Source organism: Haliotis asinina, chromosome 6, assembly GCF_037392515.1.
Source record: "Haliotis asinina isolate JCU_RB_2024 chromosome 6, JCU_Hal_asi_v2, whole genome shotgun sequence".
Classification (NCBI taxonomy): domain Eukaryota; kingdom Metazoa; phylum Mollusca; class Gastropoda; order Lepetellida; family Haliotidae; genus Haliotis; species Haliotis asinina.
Window position 1 is genome coordinate 2,111,092 of NC_090285.1, and position 20,016 is coordinate 2,131,107.

General features: G+C 44.5%; 42 non-coding genes across 42 annotated transcripts; 22 read left to right on the forward strand and 20 right to left on the reverse strand.

The window, feature by feature from the left end:
• Positions 1–194: 194 nt before the first annotated feature.
• On the reverse strand, positions 195–266 carry Trnag-ucc (transfer RNA glycine (anticodon UCC)). The gene has a single exon. It is a non-coding gene; the product is annotated as a tRNA-Gly (tRNA).
• A 317-nt stretch (positions 267–583) lies between these two features.
• On the forward strand, positions 584–654 carry Trnag-gcc (transfer RNA glycine (anticodon GCC)). Its single transcript has one exon. It is a non-coding gene; the product is annotated as a tRNA-Gly (tRNA).
• Positions 655–1,131: 477 nt separating this feature from the next.
• Positions 1,132–1,203, reverse strand: Trnag-ucc (transfer RNA glycine (anticodon UCC)). The gene has a single exon. It is a non-coding gene; the product is annotated as a tRNA-Gly (tRNA).
• A 317-nt stretch (positions 1,204–1,520) lies between these two features.
• On the forward strand, positions 1,521–1,591 carry Trnag-gcc (transfer RNA glycine (anticodon GCC)). The gene has a single exon. It is a non-coding gene; the product is annotated as a tRNA-Gly (tRNA).
• A 477-nt stretch (positions 1,592–2,068) lies between these two features.
• Trnag-ucc (transfer RNA glycine (anticodon UCC)) lies at positions 2,069–2,140 on the reverse strand. Its single transcript has one exon. It is a non-coding gene; the product is annotated as a tRNA-Gly (tRNA).
• A 317-nt stretch (positions 2,141–2,457) lies between these two features.
• On the forward strand, positions 2,458–2,528 carry Trnag-gcc (transfer RNA glycine (anticodon GCC)). The gene has a single exon. It is a non-coding gene; the product is annotated as a tRNA-Gly (tRNA).
• A 202-nt stretch (positions 2,529–2,730) lies between these two features.
• Positions 2,731–2,801, forward strand: Trnag-gcc (transfer RNA glycine (anticodon GCC)). Its single transcript has one exon. It is a non-coding gene; the product is annotated as a tRNA-Gly (tRNA).
• Positions 2,802–3,279: 478 nt separating this feature from the next.
• Trnag-ucc (transfer RNA glycine (anticodon UCC)) lies at positions 3,280–3,351 on the reverse strand. The gene has a single exon. It is a non-coding gene; the product is annotated as a tRNA-Gly (tRNA).
• A 317-nt stretch (positions 3,352–3,668) lies between these two features.
• Positions 3,669–3,739, forward strand: Trnag-gcc (transfer RNA glycine (anticodon GCC)). The gene has a single exon. It is a non-coding gene; the product is annotated as a tRNA-Gly (tRNA).
• A 477-nt stretch (positions 3,740–4,216) lies between these two features.
• Trnag-ucc (transfer RNA glycine (anticodon UCC)) lies at positions 4,217–4,288 on the reverse strand. Its single transcript has one exon. It is a non-coding gene; the product is annotated as a tRNA-Gly (tRNA).
• Positions 4,289–4,605: 317 nt separating this feature from the next.
• Trnag-gcc (transfer RNA glycine (anticodon GCC)) lies at positions 4,606–4,676 on the forward strand. Its single transcript has one exon. It is a non-coding gene; the product is annotated as a tRNA-Gly (tRNA).
• Positions 4,677–5,543: 867 nt separating this feature from the next.
• Trnag-gcc (transfer RNA glycine (anticodon GCC)) lies at positions 5,544–5,614 on the forward strand. The gene has a single exon. It is a non-coding gene; the product is annotated as a tRNA-Gly (tRNA).
• A 477-nt stretch (positions 5,615–6,091) lies between these two features.
• On the reverse strand, positions 6,092–6,163 carry Trnag-ucc (transfer RNA glycine (anticodon UCC)). Its single transcript has one exon. It is a non-coding gene; the product is annotated as a tRNA-Gly (tRNA).
• A 317-nt stretch (positions 6,164–6,480) lies between these two features.
• Trnag-gcc (transfer RNA glycine (anticodon GCC)) lies at positions 6,481–6,551 on the forward strand. The gene has a single exon. It is a non-coding gene; the product is annotated as a tRNA-Gly (tRNA).
• A 477-nt stretch (positions 6,552–7,028) lies between these two features.
• Positions 7,029–7,100, reverse strand: Trnag-ucc (transfer RNA glycine (anticodon UCC)). Its single transcript has one exon. It is a non-coding gene; the product is annotated as a tRNA-Gly (tRNA).
• A 317-nt stretch (positions 7,101–7,417) lies between these two features.
• Positions 7,418–7,488, forward strand: Trnag-gcc (transfer RNA glycine (anticodon GCC)). Its single transcript has one exon. It is a non-coding gene; the product is annotated as a tRNA-Gly (tRNA).
• A 477-nt stretch (positions 7,489–7,965) lies between these two features.
• On the reverse strand, positions 7,966–8,037 carry Trnag-ucc (transfer RNA glycine (anticodon UCC)). The gene has a single exon. It is a non-coding gene; the product is annotated as a tRNA-Gly (tRNA).
• A 317-nt stretch (positions 8,038–8,354) lies between these two features.
• Positions 8,355–8,425, forward strand: Trnag-gcc (transfer RNA glycine (anticodon GCC)). Its single transcript has one exon. It is a non-coding gene; the product is annotated as a tRNA-Gly (tRNA).
• A 477-nt stretch (positions 8,426–8,902) lies between these two features.
• Trnag-ucc (transfer RNA glycine (anticodon UCC)) lies at positions 8,903–8,974 on the reverse strand. The gene has a single exon. It is a non-coding gene; the product is annotated as a tRNA-Gly (tRNA).
• Positions 8,975–9,291: 317 nt separating this feature from the next.
• Positions 9,292–9,362, forward strand: Trnag-gcc (transfer RNA glycine (anticodon GCC)). The gene has a single exon. It is a non-coding gene; the product is annotated as a tRNA-Gly (tRNA).
• Positions 9,363–9,561: 199 nt separating this feature from the next.
• Positions 9,562–9,632, forward strand: Trnag-gcc (transfer RNA glycine (anticodon GCC)). Its single transcript has one exon. It is a non-coding gene; the product is annotated as a tRNA-Gly (tRNA).
• Positions 9,633–10,109: 477 nt separating this feature from the next.
• Trnag-ucc (transfer RNA glycine (anticodon UCC)) lies at positions 10,110–10,181 on the reverse strand. The gene has a single exon. It is a non-coding gene; the product is annotated as a tRNA-Gly (tRNA).
• A 317-nt stretch (positions 10,182–10,498) lies between these two features.
• On the forward strand, positions 10,499–10,569 carry Trnag-gcc (transfer RNA glycine (anticodon GCC)). The gene has a single exon. It is a non-coding gene; the product is annotated as a tRNA-Gly (tRNA).
• Positions 10,570–11,047: 478 nt separating this feature from the next.
• On the reverse strand, positions 11,048–11,119 carry Trnag-ucc (transfer RNA glycine (anticodon UCC)). The gene has a single exon. It is a non-coding gene; the product is annotated as a tRNA-Gly (tRNA).
• A 317-nt stretch (positions 11,120–11,436) lies between these two features.
• Trnag-gcc (transfer RNA glycine (anticodon GCC)) lies at positions 11,437–11,507 on the forward strand. The gene has a single exon. It is a non-coding gene; the product is annotated as a tRNA-Gly (tRNA).
• Positions 11,508–11,984: 477 nt separating this feature from the next.
• On the reverse strand, positions 11,985–12,056 carry Trnag-ucc (transfer RNA glycine (anticodon UCC)). Its single transcript has one exon. It is a non-coding gene; the product is annotated as a tRNA-Gly (tRNA).
• Positions 12,057–12,373: 317 nt separating this feature from the next.
• On the forward strand, positions 12,374–12,444 carry Trnag-gcc (transfer RNA glycine (anticodon GCC)). Its single transcript has one exon. It is a non-coding gene; the product is annotated as a tRNA-Gly (tRNA).
• A 477-nt stretch (positions 12,445–12,921) lies between these two features.
• Trnag-ucc (transfer RNA glycine (anticodon UCC)) lies at positions 12,922–12,993 on the reverse strand. The gene has a single exon. It is a non-coding gene; the product is annotated as a tRNA-Gly (tRNA).
• A 317-nt stretch (positions 12,994–13,310) lies between these two features.
• Positions 13,311–13,381, forward strand: Trnag-gcc (transfer RNA glycine (anticodon GCC)). The gene has a single exon. It is a non-coding gene; the product is annotated as a tRNA-Gly (tRNA).
• A 486-nt stretch (positions 13,382–13,867) lies between these two features.
• Positions 13,868–13,939, reverse strand: Trnag-ucc (transfer RNA glycine (anticodon UCC)). Its single transcript has one exon. It is a non-coding gene; the product is annotated as a tRNA-Gly (tRNA).
• Positions 13,940–14,813: 874 nt separating this feature from the next.
• Trnag-ucc (transfer RNA glycine (anticodon UCC)) lies at positions 14,814–14,885 on the reverse strand. Its single transcript has one exon. It is a non-coding gene; the product is annotated as a tRNA-Gly (tRNA).
• A 317-nt stretch (positions 14,886–15,202) lies between these two features.
• Trnag-gcc (transfer RNA glycine (anticodon GCC)) lies at positions 15,203–15,273 on the forward strand. The gene has a single exon. It is a non-coding gene; the product is annotated as a tRNA-Gly (tRNA).
• Positions 15,274–15,750: 477 nt separating this feature from the next.
• On the reverse strand, positions 15,751–15,822 carry Trnag-ucc (transfer RNA glycine (anticodon UCC)). The gene has a single exon. It is a non-coding gene; the product is annotated as a tRNA-Gly (tRNA).
• Positions 15,823–16,139: 317 nt separating this feature from the next.
• Trnag-gcc (transfer RNA glycine (anticodon GCC)) lies at positions 16,140–16,210 on the forward strand. Its single transcript has one exon. It is a non-coding gene; the product is annotated as a tRNA-Gly (tRNA).
• A 486-nt stretch (positions 16,211–16,696) lies between these two features.
• Positions 16,697–16,768, reverse strand: Trnag-ucc (transfer RNA glycine (anticodon UCC)). The gene has a single exon. It is a non-coding gene; the product is annotated as a tRNA-Gly (tRNA).
• A 331-nt stretch (positions 16,769–17,099) lies between these two features.
• Positions 17,100–17,170, forward strand: Trnag-gcc (transfer RNA glycine (anticodon GCC)). Its single transcript has one exon. It is a non-coding gene; the product is annotated as a tRNA-Gly (tRNA).
• Positions 17,171–17,647: 477 nt separating this feature from the next.
• On the reverse strand, positions 17,648–17,719 carry Trnag-ucc (transfer RNA glycine (anticodon UCC)). The gene has a single exon. It is a non-coding gene; the product is annotated as a tRNA-Gly (tRNA).
• Positions 17,720–18,036: 317 nt separating this feature from the next.
• Positions 18,037–18,107, forward strand: Trnag-gcc (transfer RNA glycine (anticodon GCC)). The gene has a single exon. It is a non-coding gene; the product is annotated as a tRNA-Gly (tRNA).
• A 477-nt stretch (positions 18,108–18,584) lies between these two features.
• On the reverse strand, positions 18,585–18,656 carry Trnag-ucc (transfer RNA glycine (anticodon UCC)). The gene has a single exon. It is a non-coding gene; the product is annotated as a tRNA-Gly (tRNA).
• Positions 18,657–18,973: 317 nt separating this feature from the next.
• On the forward strand, positions 18,974–19,044 carry Trnag-gcc (transfer RNA glycine (anticodon GCC)). The gene has a single exon. It is a non-coding gene; the product is annotated as a tRNA-Gly (tRNA).
• Positions 19,045–19,530: 486 nt separating this feature from the next.
• Trnag-ucc (transfer RNA glycine (anticodon UCC)) lies at positions 19,531–19,602 on the reverse strand. The gene has a single exon. It is a non-coding gene; the product is annotated as a tRNA-Gly (tRNA).
• Positions 19,603–19,933: 331 nt separating this feature from the next.
• On the forward strand, positions 19,934–20,004 carry Trnag-gcc (transfer RNA glycine (anticodon GCC)). The gene has a single exon. It is a non-coding gene; the product is annotated as a tRNA-Gly (tRNA).
• The last annotated feature ends 12 nt before the right edge of the window (positions 20,005–20,016 follow it).

Here is a 20,016-nt window from a genome sequence, read left to right on the forward strand (position 1 = left end):
CAGTAATACCGTCAGTTCTACCTTGGATTACACACAATATTTCACTTCACAGCATGGCTGAGATAACAGAAAGTGTCCACAGCAAATTATATATATCAACATGATGTATAGTCATGGAGTAATTCATTTGTACTTTCTTCAGTCAGAGATGAACTCGACGTTTCTCTAGCTATGTTCCTGCAGGAATAAAAAGTTGCGTCGGCCGGGAATCGAACCCGGATCGACTGCTTGGAAGGCAACCATGCTAACCTTTACACCACCGACGCTGACCATGCTAAGCTTTGTTGAATAGGCATCTTAATGAAATTTGCTGATTGATTGGCCACGCTTCGAGGCACGCCACTAAACGAGACGGCTTACGTCACAAACTGAATGAAATTGGGCTTTGGAAATGTATTTCTGTCTTATGCAACGAGGGTCTACAATCTACGAAGCACTGATAACAAATTGTATTTAAATGAAGAGGACACTGCATTTGCATCCATATGGAGTAAATGGACACGTCAACTGAACACTTCCTCCTTGCCAGCTGTCTTCTTTAACTTAAGAATGAGAAGCTAAGAAAAGGCACAGTTAGTGTGAAGCATCGGTGGTCTAGTGGTAGAATACTCGCCTGCCACGCGGGTGACCCGGGTTCGATTCCCGGTCGATGCACACTCTTTTGGTTTTTTTTGCGCCTCTGGGGGTTGAAAAAGCGGCCTCCAAACGCGTGTCTCCTGGTAAGAACACCTAGTCTGTGACGCAATGTGATTGTTGTCAGTGATGTCACGTTTCTGTGACGTCAGGACATTGTGAGGTCACAGGTGAGTCTTTCTATATATATCAGAACGTTGGAATGAGAGAACGTGTCCATTTACATTGAAGTTGATGTAAGGACGGAATGTTGTGCAGCTTTTAGCATTGTCCCACAGCAATCGGTGTCAGGCTGTCAATGAAGCAGTAATACCGTCAGTTCTACGTTGGATTACACACAATATTTCACTTCACAGCATGGCTGAGATAACAGAAAGTGTCCACAGCAAATTATATATATCAACATGATGTATAGTCATGGAGTAATTCATTTGTACTTTCTTCAGTCAGAGATGAACTCGACGTTTCTCTAGCTATGTTCCTGCAGGAATAAAAAGTTGCGTCGGCCGGGAATCGAACCCGGATCGACTGCTTGGAAGGCAACCATGCTAACCTTTACACCACCGACGCTGACCATGCTAGGATTGGTTGAATAGGCATCTTAATGAAATTTGCTGATTGATTGGCCACGCTTCGAGGCACGCCACTAAACGAGACGGCTTACGTCACAAACTGAATGAAATTGGGCTTTGGAAATGTATTTCTGTCTTATGCAACGAGGGTCTACAATCTACGAAGCACTGATAACAAATTGTATTTAAATGAAGAGGACACTGCATTTGCATCCATATGGAGTAAATGGACACGTCAACTGAACACTTCCTCCTTGCCAGCTGTCTTCTTTAACTTAAGAATGAGAAGCTAAGAAAAGGCACTGTTAGTGTGAAGCATCGGTGGTCTAGTGGTAGAATACTCGCCTGCCACGCGGGTGACCCGGGTTCGATTCCCGGTCGATGCACACTCTTTTGGTTTTTTTTGCGCCTCTGGGGGTTGAAAAAGAGGCCTCCAAACGCGTGTCTCCTGGTAAGAACACCTAGTCTGTGACGCAATGTGATTGTTGTCAGTGATGTCACGTTTCTGTGACGTCAGGACATTGTGAGGTCACAGGTGAGTCTTTCTATATATATCAGAACGTTGGAATGAGAGAACGTGTCCATTTACATTGAAGTTGATGTAAGGACGGAATGTTGTGCAGCTTTTAGCATTGTCCCACAGCAATCGGTGTCAGGCTGTCAATGAAGCAGTAATACCGTCAGTTCTACCTTGGATTACACACAATATTTCACTTCACAGCATGGCTGAGATAACAGAAAGTGTCCACAGCAAATTATATATATCAACATGATGTATAGTCATGGAGTAATTCATTTGTACTTTCTTCAGTCAGAGATGAACTCGACGTTTCTCTAGCTATGTTCCTGCAGGAATAAAAAGTTGCGTCGGCCGGGAATCGAACCCGGATCGACTGCTTGGAAGGCAACCATGCTAACCTTTACACCACCGACGCTGACCATGCTAGGATTGGTTGAATAGGCATCTTAATGAAATTTGCTGATTGATTGGCCACGCTTCGAGGCACGCCACTAAACGAGACGGCTTACGTCACAAACTGAATGAAATTGGGCTTTGGAAATGTATTTCTGTCTTATGCAACGAGGGTCTACAATCTACGAAGCACTGATAACAAATTGTATTTAAATGAAGAGGACACTGCATTTGCATCCATATGGAGTAAATGGACACGTCAACTGAACACTTCCTCCTTGCCAGCTGTCTTCTTTAACTTAAGAATGAGAAGCTAAGAAAAGGCACTGTTAGTGTGAAGCATCGGTGGTCTAGTGGTAGAATACTCGCCTGCCACGCGGGTGACCCGGTTTCGATTCCCGGTCGATGCACACTCTTTTGGTTTTTTTTGCGCCTCTGGGGGTTGAAAAAGAGGCCTCCAAACGCGTGTCTCCTGGAAAGAACACCTAGTCTGTGACGCAATGTGATTGTTGTCAGTGATGTCACGTTTCTGTCAACTGAACACTTCCTCCTTGCCAGCTGTCTTCTTTAACTTAAGAATGAGAAGCTAAGAAAAGGCACTGTTAGTGTGAAGCATCGGTGGTCTAGTGGTAGAATACTCGCCTGCCACGCGGGTGACCCGGGTTCGATTCCCGGTCGATGCACACTCTTTTTGGGTTTTTTTGCGCCTCTGGGGGTTGAAAAAGAGGCCTCCAAACGCGTGTCTCCTGGTAAGAACACCTAGTCTGTGACGCAATGTGATTGTTGTCAGTGATGTCACGTTTCTGTGACGTCAGGACATTGTGAGCTCACAGGTGAGTCTTTCTATATATATCAGAACGTTGGAATGAGAGAACGTGTCCATTTACATTGAAGTTGATGTAAGGACGGAATGTTGTGCAGCTTTTAGCATTGTCCCACAGCAATCGGTGTCAGGCTGTCAATGAAGCAGTAATACCGTCAGTTCTACGTTGGATTACACACAATATTTCACTTCACAGCATGGCTGAGATAACAGAAAGTGTCCACAGCAAATTATATATATCAACATGATGTATAGTCATGGAGTAATTCATTTGTACTTTCTTCAGTCAGAGATGAACTCGACGTTTCTCTAGCTATGTTCCTGCAGGAATAAAAAGTTGCGTCGGCCGGGAATCGAACCCGGATCGACTGCTTGGAAGGCAACCATGCTAACCTTTACACCACCGACGCTGACCATGCTAGGATTGGTTGAATAGGCATCTTAATGAAATTTGCTGATTGATTGGCCACGCTTCGAGGCACGCCACTAAACGAGACGGCTTACGTCACAAACTGAATGAAATTGGGCTTTGGAAATGTATTTCTGTCTTATGCAACGAGGGTCTACAATCTACGAAGCACTGATAACAAATTGTATTTAAATGAAGAGGACACTGCATTTGCATCCATATGGAGTAAATGGACACGTCAACTGAACACTTCCTCCTTGCCAGCTGTCTTCTTTAACTTAAGAATGAGAAGCTAAGAAAAGGCACTGTTAGTGTGAAGCATCGGTGGTCTAGTGGTAGAATACTCGCCTGCCACGCGGGTGACCCGGGTTCGATTCCCGGTCGATGCACACTCTTTTGGTTTTTTTTGCGCCTCTGGGGGTTGAAAAAGAGGCCTCCAAACGCGTGTCTCCTGGTAAGAACACCTAGTCTGTGACGCAATGTGATTGTTGTCAGTGATGTCACGTTTCTGTGACGTCAGGACATTGTGAGGTCACAGGTGAGTCTTTCTATATATATCAGAACGTTGGAATGAGAGAACGTGTCCATTTACATTGAAGTTGATGTAAGGACGGAATGTTGTGCAGCTTTTAGCATTGTCCCACAGCAATCGGTGTCAGGCTGTCAATGAAGCAGTAATACCGTCAGTTCTACCTTGGATTACACACAATATTTCACTTCACAGCATGGCTGAGATAACAGAAAGTGTCCACAGCAAATTATATATATCAACATGATGTATAGTCATGGAGTAATTCATTTGTACTTTCTTCAGTCAGAGATGAACTCGACGTTTCTCTAGCTATGTTCCTGCAGGAATAAAAAGTTGCGTCGGCCGGGAATCGAACCCGGATCGACTGCTTGGAAGGCAACCATGCTAACCTTTACACCACCGACGCTGACCATGCTAGGATTGGTTGAATAGGCATCTTAATGAAATTTGCTGATTGATTGGCCACGCTTCGAGGCACGCCACTAAACGAGACGGCATACGTCACAAACTGAATGAAATTGGGCTTTGGAAATGTATTTCTGTCTTATGCAACGAGGGTCTACAATCTACGAAGCACTGATAACAAATTGTATTTAAATGAAGAGGACACTGCATTTGCATCCATATGGAGTAAATGGACACGTCAACTGAACACTTCCTCCTTGCCAGCTGTCTTCTTTAACTTAAGAATGAGAAGCTAAGAAAAGGCACTGTTAGTGTGAAGCATCGGTGGTCTAGTGGTAGAATACTCGCCTGCCACGCGGGTGACCCGGGTTCGATTCCCGGTCGATGCACACTCTTTTTGGGTTTTTTTGCTCCTCTGGGGGTTGAAAAAGATGCCTCCAAACGCGTGTCTCCTGGTAAGAACACCTAGTCTGTGACGCAATGTGATTGTTGTCAGTGATGTCACGTTTCTGTGACGTCAGGACATTGTGAGGTCACAGGTGAGTCTTTCTATATATATCAGAACGTTGGAATGAGAGAACGTGTCCATTTACATTGAAGTTGATGTAAGGACGGAATGTTGTGCAGCTTTTAGCATTGTCCCACAGCAATCGGTGTCAGGCTGTCAATGAAGCAGTAATACCGTCAGTTCTACGTTGGATTACACACAATATTTCACTTCACAGCATGGCTGAGATAACAGAAAGTGTCCACAGCAAATTATATATATCAACATGATGTATAGTCATGGAGTAATTCATTTGTACTTTCTTCAGTCAGAGATGAACTCGACGTTTCTCTAGCTATGTTCCTGCAGGAATAAAAAGTTGCGTCGGCCGCGAATCGAACCCGGATCGACTGCTTGGAAGGCAACCATGCTAACCTTTACACCACCGACGCTGACCATGCTAGGATTGGTTGAATAGGCATCTTAATGAAATTTGCTGATTGATTGGCCACGCTTCGAGGCACGCCACTAAACGAGACGGCTTACGTCACAAACTGAATGAAATTGGGCTTTGGAAATGTATTTCTGTCTTATGCAACGAGGGTCTACAATCTACGAAGCACTGATAACAAATTGTATTTAAATGAAGAGGACACTGCATTTGCATCCATATGGAGTAAATGGACACGTCAACTGAACACTTCCTCCTTGCCAGCTGTCTTCTTTAACTTAAGAATGGGAAGCTAAGAAAAGGCACTGTTAGTGTGAAGCATCGGTGGTCTAGTGGTAGAATACTCGCCTGCCACGCGGGTGACCCGGGTTCGATTCCCGGTCGATGCACACTCTTTTGGTTTTTTTTGCGCCTCTGGGGGTTGAAAAAGAGGCCTCCAAACGCGTGTCTCCTGGTAAGAACACCTAGTCTGTGACGCAATGTGATTGTTGTCAGTGATGTCACGTTTCTGTGACGTCAGGACATTGTGAGCTCACAGGTGAGTCTTTCTATATATATCAGAACGTTGGAATGAGAGAACGTGTCCATTTACATTGAAGTTGATGTAAGGACGGAATGTTGTGCAGCTTTTAGCATTGTCCCACAGCAATCGGTGTCAGGCTGTCAATGAAGCAGTAATACCGTCAGTTCTACCTTGGATTACACACAATATTTCACTTCACAGCATGGCTGAGATAACAGAAAGTGTCCACAGCAAATTATATATATCAACATGATGTATAGTCATGGAGTAATTCATTTGTACTTTCTTCAGTCAGAGATGAACTCGACGTTTCTCTAGCTATGTTCCTGCAGGAATAAAAAGTTGCGTCGGCCGGGAATCGAACCCGGATCGACTGCTTGGAAGGCAACCATGCTAACCTTTAAACCACCGACGCTGACCATGCTAGGATTGGTTGAATAGGCATCTTAATGAAATTTGCTGATTGATTGGCCACGCTTCGAGGCACGCCACTAAACGAGACGGCTTACGTCACAAACTGAATGAAATTGGGCTTTGGAAATGTATTTCTGTCTTATGCAACGAGGGTCTACAATCTACGAAGCACTGATAACAAATTGTATTTAAATGAAGAGGACACTGCATTTGCATCCATATGGAGTAAATGGACACGTCAACTGAACACTTCCTCCTTGCCAGCTGTCTTCTTTAACTTAAGAATGAGAAGCTAAGAAAAGGCACTGTTAGTGTGAAGCATCGGTGGTCTAGTGGTAGAATACTCGCCTGCCACGCGGGTGACCCGGGTTCGATTCCCGGTCGATGCACACTCTTTTGGGTTTTTTTGCGCCTCTGGGGGTTGAAAAAGAGGCCTCCAAACGCGTGTCTCCTGGTAAGAACACCTAGTCTGTGACGCAATGTGATTGTTGTCAGTGATGTCACGTTTCTGTGACGTCAGGACATTGTGAGGTCACAGGTGAGTCTTTCTATATATATCAGAACGTTGGAATGAGAGAACGTGTCCATTTACATTGAAGTTGATGTAAGGACGGAATGTTGTGCAGCTTTTAGCATTGTCCCACAGCAATCGGTGTCAGGCTGTCAATGAAGCAGTAATACCGTCAGTTCTACGTTGGATTACACACAATATTTCACTTCACAGCATGGCTGAGATAACAGAAAGTGTCCACAGCAAATTATATATATCAACATGATGTATAGTCATGGAGTAATTCATTTGTACTTTCTTCAGTCAGAGATGAACTCGACGTTTCTCTAGCTATGTTCCTGCAGGAATAAAAAGTTGCGTCGGCCGGGAATCGAACCCGGATCGACTGCTTGGAAGGCAACCATGCTAACCTTTAAACCACCGACGCTGACCATGCTAGGATTGGTTGAATAGGCATCTTAATGAAATTTGCTGATTGATTGGCCACGCTTCGAGGCACGCCACTAAACGAGACGGCTTACGTCACAAACTGAATGAAATTGGGCTTTGGAAATGTATTTCTGTCTTATGCAACGAGGGTCTACAATCTACGAAGCACTGATAACAAATTGTATTTAAATGAAGAGGACACTGCATTTGCATCCATATGGAGTAAATGGACACGTCAACTGAACACTTCCTCCTTGCCAGCTGTCTTCTTTAACTTAAGAATGAGAAGCTAAGAAAAGGCACTGTTAGTGTGAAGCATCGGTGGTCTAGTGGTAGAATACTCGCCTGCCACGCGGGTGACCCGGGTTCGATTCCCGGTCGATGCACACTCTTTTGGGTTTTTTTGCGCCTCTGGGGGTTGAAAAAGAGGCCTCCAAACGCGTGTCTCCTGGTAAGAACACCTAGTCTGTGACGCAATGTGATTGTTGTCAGTGATGTCACGTTTCTGTGACGTCAGGACATTGTGAGGTCACAGGTGAGTCTTTCTATATATATCAGAACGTTGGAATGAGAGAACGTGTCCATTTACATTGAAGTTGATGTAAGGACGGAATGTTGTGCAGCTTTTAGCATTGTCCCACAGCAATCGGTGTCAGGCTGTCAATGAAGCAGTAATACCGTCAGTTCTACGTTGGATTACACACAATATTTCACTTCACAGCATGGCTGAGATAACAGAAAGTGTCCACAGCAAATTATATATATCAACATGATGTATAGTCATGGAGTAATTCATTTGTACTTTCTTCAGTCAGAGATGAACTCGACGTTTCTCTAGCTATGTTCCTGCAGGAATAAAAAGTTGCGTCGGCCGGGAATCGAACCCGGATCGACTGCTTGGAAGGCAACCATGCTAACCTTTACACCACCGACGCTGACCATGCTAAGCTTTGTTGAATAGGCATCTTGATGAAATTTGCTGATTGATTGGCCACGCTTCGAGGCACGCCACTAAACGAGACGGCTTACGTCACAAACTGAATGAAATTGGGCTTTGGAAATGTATTTCTGTCTTATGCAACGAGGGTCTACAATCTACGATGCACTGAAAACAAATTGTATTTAAATGAAGAGGACACTGCATTTGCATCCATATGGAGTAAATGGACACGTCAACTGAACACTTCCTCCTTGCCAGCTGTCTTCTTTAACTTAAGAATGAGAAGCTAAGAAAAGGCACTGTTAGTGTGAAGCATCGGTGGTCTAGTGGTAGAATACTCGCCTGCCACGCGGGTGACCCGGGTTCGATTCCCGGTCGATGCACAATCTTTTGGGTTTTTTTGCGCCTCTGGGGGTTGAAAAAGAGGCCTCCAAACGCGTGTCTCCTGGTAAGAACACCTAGTCTGTGACGCAATGTGATTGTTGTCAGTGATGTCACGTTTCTGTGACGTCAGGACATTGTGAGGTCACAGGTGAGTCTTTCTATATATATCAGAACGTTGGAATGAGAGAACGTGTCCATTTACATTGAAGTTGATGTAAGGACGGAATGTTGTGCAGCTTTTAGCATTGTCCCACAGCAATCGGTGTCAGGCTGTCAATGAAGCAGTAATACCGTCAGTTCTACCTTGGATTACACACAATATTTCACTTCACAGCATGGCTGAGATAACAGAAAGTGTCCACAGCAAATTATATATATCAACATGATGTATAGTCATGGAGTAATTCATTTGTACTTTCTTCAGTCAGAGATGAACTCGACGTTTCTCTAGCTATGTTCCTGCAGGAATAAAAAGTTGCGTCGGCCGGGAATCGAACCCGGATCGACTGCTTGGAAGGCAACCATGCTAACCTTTACACCACCGACGCTGACCATGCTAAGCTTTGTTGAATAGGCATCTTAATGAAATTTGCTGATTGATTGGCCACGCTTCGAGGCACGCCACTAAACGAGACGGCTTACGTCACAAACTGAATGAAATTGGGCTTTGGAAATGTATTTCTGTCTTATGCAACGAGGGTCTACAATCTACGAAGCACTGATAACAAATTGTATTTAAATGAAGAGGACACTGCATTTGCATCCATATGGAGTAAATGGACACGTCAACTGAACACTTCCTCCTTGCCAGCTGTCTTCTTTAACTTAAGAATGGGAAGCTAAGAAAAGGCACTGTTAGTGTGAAGCATCGGTGGTCTAGTGGTAGAATACTCGCCTGCCACGCGGGTGACCCGGGTTCGATTCCCGGTCGATGCACACTCTTTTGGTTTTTTTTGCGCCTCTGGGGGTTGAAAAAGAGGCCTCCAAACGCGTGTCTCCTGGTAACACCTAGTCTGTGACGAAATGTGATTGTTGTCAGTGATGTCACGTTTCTGTCAACTGAACACTTCCTCCTTGCCAGCTGTCTTCTGTAACTTAAGAATGAGAAGCTAAGAAAAGGCACTGTTAGTGTGAAGCATCGGTGGTCTAGTGGTAGAATACTCGCCTGCCACGCGGGTGACCCGGGTTCGATTCCCGGTCGATGCACACTCTTTTGGGTTTTTTTGCGCCTCTGGGGGTTGAAAAAGAGGCCTCCAAACGCGTGTCTCCTGGTAAGAACACCTAGTCTGTGACGCAATGTGATTGTTGTCAGTGATGTCACGTTTCTGTGACGTCAGGACATTGTGAGGTCACAGGTGAGTCTTTCTATATATATCAGAACGTTGGAATGAGAGAACGTGTCCATTTACATTGAAGTTGATGTAAGGACGGAATGTTGTGCAGCTTTTAGCATTGTCCCACAGCAATCGGTGTCAGGCTGTCAATGAAGCAGTAATACCGTCAGTTCTACGTTGGATTACACACAATATTTCACTTCACAGCATGGCTGAGATAACAGAAAGTGTCCACAGCAAATTATATATATCAACATGATGTATAGTCATGGAGTAATTCATTTGTACTTTCTTCAGTCAGAGATGAACTCGACGTTTCTCTAGCTATGTTCCTGCAGGAATAAAAAGTTGCGTCGGCCGGGAATCGAACCCGGATCGACTGCTTGGAAGGCAACCATGCTAACCTTTACACCACCGACGCTGACCATGCTAAGCTTTGTTGAATAGGCATCTTGATGAAATTTGCTGATTGATTGGCCACGCTTCGAGGCACGCCACTAAACGAGACGGCTTACGTCACAAACTGAATGAAATTGGGCTTTGGAAATGTATTTCTGTCTTATGCAACGAGGGTCTACAATCTACGAAGCACTGATAACAAATTGTATTTAAATGAAGAGGACACTGCATTTGCATCCATATGGAGTAAATGGACACGTCAACTGAACACTTCCTCCTTGCCAGCTGTCTTCTTTAACTTAAGAATGAGAAGCTAAGAAAAGGCACTGTTAGTGTGAAGCATCGGTGGTCTAGTGGTAGAATACTCGCCTGCCACGCGGGTGACCCGGGTTCGATTCCCGGTCGATGCACACTCTTTTGGTTTTTTTTTGCGCCTCTGGGGGTTGAAAAAGAGGCCTCCAAACGCGTGTCTCCTGGAAAGAACACCTAGTCTGTGACGCAATGTGATTGTTGTCAGTGATGTCACGTTTCTGTGACGTCAGGACATTGTGAGGTCACAGGTGAGTCTTTCTATATATATCAGAACGTTGGAATGAGAGAACGTGTCCATTTACATTGAAGTTGATGTAAGGACGGAATGTTGTGCAGCTTTTAGCATTGTCCCACAGCAATCGGTGTCAGGCTGTCAATGAAGCAGTAATACCGTCAGTTCTACCTTGGATTACACACAATATTTCACTTCACAGCATGGCTGAGATAACAGAAAGTGTCCACAGCAAATTATATATATCAACATGATGTATAGTCATGGAGTAATTCATTTGTACTTTCTTCAGTCAGAGATGAACTCGACGTTTCTCTAGCTATGTTCCTGCAGGAATAAAAAGTTGCGTCGGCCGGGAATCGAACCCGGATCGACTGCTTGGAAGGCAACCATGCTAACCTTTACACCACCGACGCTGACCATGCTAAGCTTTGTTGGATAGGCATCTTATTGAAATTTGCTGATTGATTGGCCACGCTTCGAGGCACGCCACTAAACGAGACGGCTTACGTCACAAACTGAATGAAATTGGGCTTTGGAAATGTATTTCTGTCTTATGCAACGAGGGTCTACAATCTACGATGCACTGATAACAAATTGTATTTAAATGAAGAGGACACTGCATTTGCATCCATATGGAGTAAATGGACACGTCAACTGAACACTTCCTCCTTGCCAGCTGTCTTCTTTAACTTAAGAATGAGAAGCTAAGTAAAGGCACTGTTAGTGTGAAGCATCGGTGGTCTAGTGGTAGAATACTCGCCTGCCACGCGGGTGACCCGGGTTCGATTCCCGGTCGATGCACAATCTTTTGGGTTTTTTTGCGCCTCTGGGGGTTGAAAAAGAGGCCTCCAAACGCGTGTCTCCTGGTAAGAACACCTAGTCTGTGACGCAATGTGATTGTTGTCAGTGATGTCACGTTTCTGTGACGTCAGGACATTGTGAGGTCACAGGTGAGTCTTTCTATATATATCAGAACGTTGGAATGAGAGAACGTGTCCATTTACATTGAAGTTGATGTAAGGACGGAATGTTGTGCAGCTTTTAGCATTGTCCCACAGCAATCGGTGTCAGGCTGTCAATGAAGCAGTAATACCGTCAGTTCTACGTTGGATTACACACAATATTTCACTTCACAGCATGGCTGAGATAACAGAAAGTGTCCACAGCAAATTATATATATCAACATGATGTATAGTCATGGAGTAATTCATTTGTACTTTCTTCAGTCAGAGATGAACTCGACGTTTCTCTAGCTATGTTCCTGCAGGAATAAAAAGTTGCGTCGGCCGGGAATCGAACCCGGATCGACTGCTTGGAAGGCAACCATGCTAACCTTTACACCACCGACGCTGACCATGCTAAGCTTTGTTGAATAGGCATCTTAATGAAATTTGCTGATTGATTGGCCACGCTTCGAGGCACGCCACTAAACGAGACGGCTTACGTCACAAACTGAATGAAATTGGGCTTTGGAAATGTATTTCTGTCTTATGCAACGAGGGTCTACAATCTACGAAGCACTGATAACAAATTGTATTTAAATGAAGAGGACACTGCATTTGCATCCATATGGAGTAAATGGACACGTCAACTGAACACTTCCTCCTTGCCAGCTGTCTTCTTTAACTTAAGAATGAGAAGCTAAGAAAAGGCACTGTTAGTGTGAAGCATCGGTGGTCTAGTGGTAGAATACTCGCCTGCCACGCGGGTGACCCGGGTTCGATTCCCGGTCGATGCACACTCTTTTGGTTTTTTTTGCGCCTCTGGGGGTTGAAAAAGAGGCCTCCAAACGCGTGTCTCCTGGTAAGAACACCTAGTCTGTGACGCAATGTGATTGTTGTCAGTGATGTCACGTTTCTGTGACGTCAGGACATTGTGAGGTCACAGGTGAGTCTTTCTATATATATCAGAACGTTGGAATGAGAGAACGTGTCCATTTACATTGAAGTTGATGTAAGGACGGAATGTTGTGCAGCTTTTAGCATTGTCCCACAGCAATCGGTGTCAGGCTGTCAATGAAGCAGTAATACCGTCAGTTCTACCTTGGATTACACACAATATTTCACTTCACAGCATGGCTGAGATAACAGAAAGTGTCCACAGCAAATTATATATATCAACATGATGTATAGTCATGGAGTAATTCATTTGTACTTTCTTCAGTCAGAGATGAACTCGACGTTTCTCTAGCTATGTTCCTGCAGGAATAAAAAGTTGCGTCGGCCGGGAATCGAACCCGGATCGACTGCTTGGAAGGCAACCATGCTAACCTTTACACCACCGACGCTGACCATGCTAAGCTTTGTTGAATAGGCATCTTAATGAAATTTGCTGATTGATTGGCCACGCTTCGAGGCACGCCACTAAACGAGACGGCTTACGTCACAAACTGAATGAAATTGGGCTTTGGAAATGTATTTCTGTCTTATGCAACGAGGGTCTACAATCTACGAAGCACTGATAACAAATTGTATTTAAATGAAGAGGACACTGCATTTGCATCCATATGGAGTAAATGGACACGTCAACTGAACACTTCCTCCTTGCCAGCTGTCTTCTTTAACTTAAGAATGAGAAGCTAAGAAAAGGCACTGTTAATGTGAAGCATCGGTGGTCTGGTGGTAGAATACTCGCCTGCCACGCGGGTGACCCGGGTTCGATTCCCGGTCGATGCACACTCTTTTGGGTTTTTTTGCGCCTCTGGGGGTTGAAAAAGAGGCCTCCAAACGCGTGTCTCCTGGTAAGAACACCTAGTCTGTGACGCAATGTGATTGTTGTCAGTGATGTCACGTTTCTGTGACGTCAGGCCATTGTGAGGTCACAGGTGAGTCTTTCTATAGATATCAGAACGTTGGAATGAGAGAACGTGTCCATTTACATGACTCCATTTGAAGTTGATGTAAGGACGGAATGTTGTGCAGCTTTTAGCATTGTCCCACAGCAATCGGTGTCAGGCTGTCAATGAAGCAGTAATACCGTCAGTTCTACGTTGGATTACACACAATATTTCACTTCACAGCATGGCTGAGATAACAGAAAGTGTCCACAGCAAATTATATATATCAACATGATGTATAGTCATGGAGTAATTCATTTGTACTTTCTTCAGTCAGAGATGAACTCGACGTTTCTCTAGCTATGTTCCTGCAGGAATAAAAAGTTGCGTCGGCCGGGAATCGAACCCGGATCGACTGCTTGGAAGGCAACCATGCTAACCTTTACACCACCGACGCTGACCATGCTAAGCTTTGTTGAATAGGCATCTTAATGAAATTTGCTGATTGATTGGCCACGCTTCGAGGCACGCCACTAAACGAGACGGCATACGTCACAAACTGAATGAAATTGGGCTTTGGAAATGTATTTCTGTCTTATGCAACGAGGGTCTACAATCTACGAAGCACTGATAACAAATTGTATTTAAATGAAGAGGACACTGCATTTGCATCCATATGGAGTAAATGGACACGTCAACTGAACACTTCCTCCTTGCCAGCTGTCTTCTTTAACTTAAGAATGAGAAGCTAAGAAAAGGCACTGTTAGTGTGAAGCATCGGTGGTCTGGTGGTAGAATACTCGCCTGCCACGCGGGTGACCCGGGTTCGATTCCTGGTCGATGCACACTCTTTTGGTTTTTTTTGCGCCTCTGGGGGTTGAAAAAGAGGCCTCCAAACGCGTGTCTCCTGGTAAGAACACCTAGTCTGTGACGCAATGTGATTGTTGTCAGTGATGTCACGTTTCTGTGACGTCAGGACATTGTGAGGTCACAGGTGAGTCTTTCTATAGATATCAGAACGTTGGAATGAGAGAACGTGTCCATTTACATGACTCCATTTGAAGTTGATGTAAGGACGGAATGTTGTGCAGCTTTTAGCATTGTCCCACAGCAATCGGTGTCAGGCTGTCAATGAAGCAGTAATACCGTCAGTTCTACGTTGGATTACACACAATATTTCACTTCACAGCATGGCTGAGATAACAGAAAGTGTCCACAGCAAATTATATATATCAACATGATGTATAGTCATGGAGTAATTCATTTGTACTTTCTTCAGTCAGAGATGAACTCGACGTTTCTCTAGCTATGTTCCTGCAGGAATAAAAAGTTGCGTCGGCCGGGAATCGAACCCGGATCGACTGCTTGGAAGGCAACCATGCTAACCTTTACACCACCGACGCTGACCATGCTAAGCTTTGTTGAATAGGCATCTTAATGAAATTTGCTGATTGATTGGCCACGCTTCGAGGCACGCCACTAAACGAGACGGCATACGTCACAAACTGAATGAAATTGGGCTTTGGAAATGTATTTCTGTCTTATGCAACGAGGGTCTACAATCTACGAAGCACTGATAACAAATTGTATTTAAATGAAGAGGACACTGCATTTGCATCCATATGGAGTAAATGGACACGTCAACTGAACACTTCCTCCTTGCCAGCTGTCTTCTTTAACTTAAGAATGAGAAGCTAAGAAAAGGCACTGTTAGTGTGAAGCATCGGTGGTCTAGTGGTAGAATACTCGCCTGCCACGCGGGTGACCCGGGTTCGATTCCCGGTCGATGCACACTCTTTTGGTTTTTTTTGCGCCTCTGGGGGTTGAAAAAGAGGCCTCCAAACGCGTGTCTCCTGGTAAGAACACCTAGTCTGTGACGCAATGTGATTGTTGTCAGTGATGTCACGTTTCTGTGACGTCAGGACATTGTGAGGTCACAGGTGAGTCTTTCTATATATATCAGAACGTTGGAATGAGAGAACGTGTCCATTTACATTGAAGTTGATGTAAGGACGGAATGTTGTGCAGCTTTTAGCATTGTCCCACAGCAATCGGTGTCAGGCTGTCAATGAAGCAGTAATACCGTCAGTTCTACGTTGGATTACACACAATATTTCACTTCACAGCATGGCTGAGATAACAGAAAGTGTCCACAGCAAATTATATATATCAACATGATGTATAGTCATGGAGTAATTCATTTGTACTTTCTTCAGTCAGAGATGAACTCGACGTTTCTCTAGCTATGTTCCTGCAGGAATAAAAAGTTGCGTCGGCCGGGAATCGAACCCGGATCGACTGCTTGGAAGGCAACCATGCTAACCTTTACACCACCGACGCTGACCATGCTAAGCTTTGTTGAATAGGCATCTTAATGAAATTTGCTGATTGATTGGCCACGCTTCGAGGCACGCCACTAAACGAGACGGCTTACGTCACAAACTGAATGAAATTGGGCTTTGGAAATGTATTTCTGTCTTATGCAACGAGGGTCTACAATCTACGAAGCACTGATAACAAATTGTATTTAAATGAAGAGGACACTGCATTTGCATCCATATGGAGTAAATGGACACGTCAACTGAACACTTCCTCCTTGCCAGCTGTCTTCTTTAACTTAAGAATGAGAAGCTAAGAAAAGGCACTGTTAATGTGAAGCATCGGTGGTCTGGTGGTAGAATACTCGCCTGCCACGCGGGTGACCCGGGTTCGATTCCCGGTCGATGCACACTCTTTTGGTTTTTTTTGCGCCTCTGGGGGTTGAAAAAGAGGCCTCCAAACGCGTGTCTCCTGGTAAGAACACCTAGTCTGTGACGCAATGTGATTGTTGTCAGTGATGTCACGTTTCTGTGACGTCAGGCCATTGTGAGGTCACAGGTGAGTCTTTCTATAGATATCAGAACGTTGGAATGAGAGAACGTGTCCATTTACATGACTCCATTTGAAGTTGATGTAAGGACGGAATGTTGTGCAGCTTTTAGCATTGTCCCACAGCAATCGGTGTCAGGCTGTCAATGAAGCAGTAATACCGTCAGTTCTACGTTGGATTACACACAATATTTCACTTCACAGCATGGCTGAGATAACAGAAAGTGTCCACAGCAAATTATATATATCAACATGATGTATAGTCATGGAGTAATTCATTTGTACTTTCTTCAGTCAGAGATGAACTCGACGTTTCTCTAGCTATGTTCCTGCAGGAATAAAAAGTTGCGTCGGCCGGGAATCGAACCCGGATCGACTGCTTGGAAGGCAACCATGCTAACCTTTACACCACCGACGCTGACCATGCTAAGCTTTGTTGAATAGGCATCTTAATGAAATTTGCTGATTGATTGGCCACGCTTCGAGGCACGCCACTAAACGAGACGGCTTACGTCACAAACTGAATGAAATTGGGCTTTGGAAATGTATTTCTGTCTTATGCAACGAGGGTCTACAATCTACGAAGCACTGATAACAAATTGTATTTAAATGAAGAGGACACTGTGTGGAGGACACTGCATTTGCATCCATATGGAGTAAATGGACACGTCAACTGAACACTTCCTCCTTGCCAGCTGTCTTCTTTAACTTAAGAATGAGAAGCTAAGAAAAGGCACTGTTAGTGTGAAGCATCGGTGGTCTAGTGGTAGAATACTCGCCTGCCACGCGGGTGACCCGGGTTCGATTCCCGGTCGATGCACACTCTTTTGGTTTATTTTGCGCCTCTGGGGGTTGAAAAAGAGGCCTCCAAACGCGTGTCTCCTGGTAAGAACACCTAGTCTGTGACGCAATGTGATTGTTGTCAGTGATGTCACGTTTCTGTGACGTCAGGACATTGTGAGGTCACAGGTGAGTCTTTCTATATATATCAGAACGTTGGAATGAGAGAACGTGTCCATTTACATTGAAGTTGATGTAAGGACGGAATGTTGTGCAGCTTTTAGCATTGTCCCACAGCAATCGGTGTCAGGCTGTCAATGAAGCAGTAATACCGTCAGTTCTACGTTGGATTACACACAATATTTCACTTCACAGCATCGCTGAGATAACAGAAAATGTCCACAGCAAATTATATATATCAACATGATGTATAGTCATGGAGTAATTCATTTGTACTTTCTTCAGTCAGAGATGAACTCGACGTTTCTCCAGCTGTCTTCCTGCAGGAATAAAAAGTTGCGTCGGCCGGGAATCGAACCCGGATCGACTGCTTGGAAGGCAACCATGCTAACCTTTACACCACCGACGCTGACCATGCTAAGCTTTGTTGAATAGGCATCTTAATGAAATTTGCTGATTGATTGGCCACGCTTCGAGGCACGCCACTAAACGAGACGGCATACGTCACAAACTGAATGAAATTGGGCTTTGGAAATGTATTTCTGTCTTATGCAACGAGGGTCTACAATCTACGAAGCACTGATAACAAATTGTATTTAAATGAAGAGGACACTGCATTTGCATCCATATGGAGTAAATGGACACGTCAACTGAACACTTCCTCCTTGCCAGCTGTCTTCTTTAACTTAAGAATGAGAAGCTAAGAAAAGGCACTGTTAGTGTGAAGCATCGGTGGTCTAGTGGTAGAATACTCGCCTGCCACGCGGGTGACCCGGGTTCGATTCCCGGTCGATGCACACTCTTTTGGTTTTTTTTGCGCCTCTGGGGGTTGAAAAAGAGGCCTCCAAACGCGTGTCTCCTGGTAAGAACACCTAGTCTGTGACGCAATGTGATTGTTGTCAGTGATGTCACGTTTCTGTGACGTCAGGACATTGTGAGGTCACAGGTGAGTCTTTCTATATATATCAGAACGTTGGAATGAGAGAACGTGTCCATTTACATTGAAGTTGATGTAAGGACGGAATGTTGTGCAGCTTTTAGCATTGTCCCACAGCAATCGGTGTCAGGCTGTCAATGAAGCAGTAATACCGTCAGTTCTACGTTGGATTACACACAATATTTCACTTCACAGCATGGCTGAGATAACAGAAAGTGTCCACAGCAAATTATATATATCAACATGATGTATAGTCATGGAGTAATTCATTTGTACTTTCTTCAGTCAGAGATGAACTCGACGTTTCTCTAGCTATGTTCCTGCAGGAATAAAAAGTTGCGTCGGCCGGGAATCGAACCCGGATCGACTGCTTGGAAGGCAACCATGCTAACCTTTACACCACCGACGCTGACCATGCTAAGCTTTGTTGAATAGGCATCTTAATGAAATTTGCTGATTGATTGGCCACGCTTCGAGGCACGCCACTAAACGAGACGGCTTACGTCACAAACTGAATGAAATTGGGCTTTGGAAATGTATTTCTGTCTTATGCAACGAGGGTCTACAATCTACGAAGCACTGATAACAAATTGTATTTAAATGAAGAGGACACTGCATTTGCATCCATATGGAGTAAATGGACACGTCAACTGAACACTTCCTCCTTGCCAGCTGTCTTCTTTAACTTAAGAATGAGAAGCTAAGAAAAGGCACTGTTAATGTGAAGCATCGGTGGTCTGGTGGTAGAATACTCGCCTGCCACGCGGGTGACCCGGGTTCGATTCCCGGTCGATGCACACTCTTTTGGTTTTTTTTGCGCCTCTGGGGGTTGAAAAAGAGGCCTCCAAACGCGTGTCTCCTGGTAAGAACACCTAGTCTGTGACGCAATGTGATTGTTGTCAGTGATGTCACGTTTCTGTGACGTCAGGCCATTGTGAGGTCACAGGTGAGTCTTTCTATAGATATCAGAACGTTGGAATGAGAGAACGTGTCCATTTACATGACTCCATTTGAAGTTGATGTAAGGACGGAATGTTGTGCAGCTTTTAGCATTGTCCCACAGCAATCGGTGTCAGGCTGTCAATGAAGCAGTAATACCGTCAGTTCTACGTTGGATTACACACAATATTTCACTTCACAGCATGGCTGAGATAACAGAAAGTGTCCACAGCAAATTATATATATCAACATGATGTATAGTCATGGAGTAATTCATTTGTACTTTCTTCAGTCAGAGATGAACTCGACGTTTCTCTAGCTATGTTCCTGCAGGAATAAAAAGTTGCGTCGGCCGGGAATCGAACCCGGATCGACTGCTTGGAAGGCAACCATGCTAACCTTTACACCACCGACGCTGACCATGCTAAGCTTTGTTGAATAGGCATCTTAATGAAATTTGCTGATTGATTGGCCACGCTTCGAGGCACGCCACTAAACGAGACGGCTTACGTCACAAACTGAATGAAATTGGGCTTTGGAAATGTATTTCTGTCTTATGCAACGAGGGTCTACAATCTACGAAGCACTGATAACAAATTGTATTTAAATGAAGAGGACACTGTGTGGAGGACACTGCATTTGCATCCATATGGAGTAAATGGACACGTCAACTGAACACTTCCTCCTTGCCAGCTGTCTTCTTTAACTTAAGAATGAGAAGCTAAGAAAAGGCACTGTTAGTGTGAAGCATCGGTGGTCTAGTGGTAGAATACTCGCCTGCCACGCGGGTGACCCGGGTTCGATTCCCGGTCGATGCACACTCTTTTGGT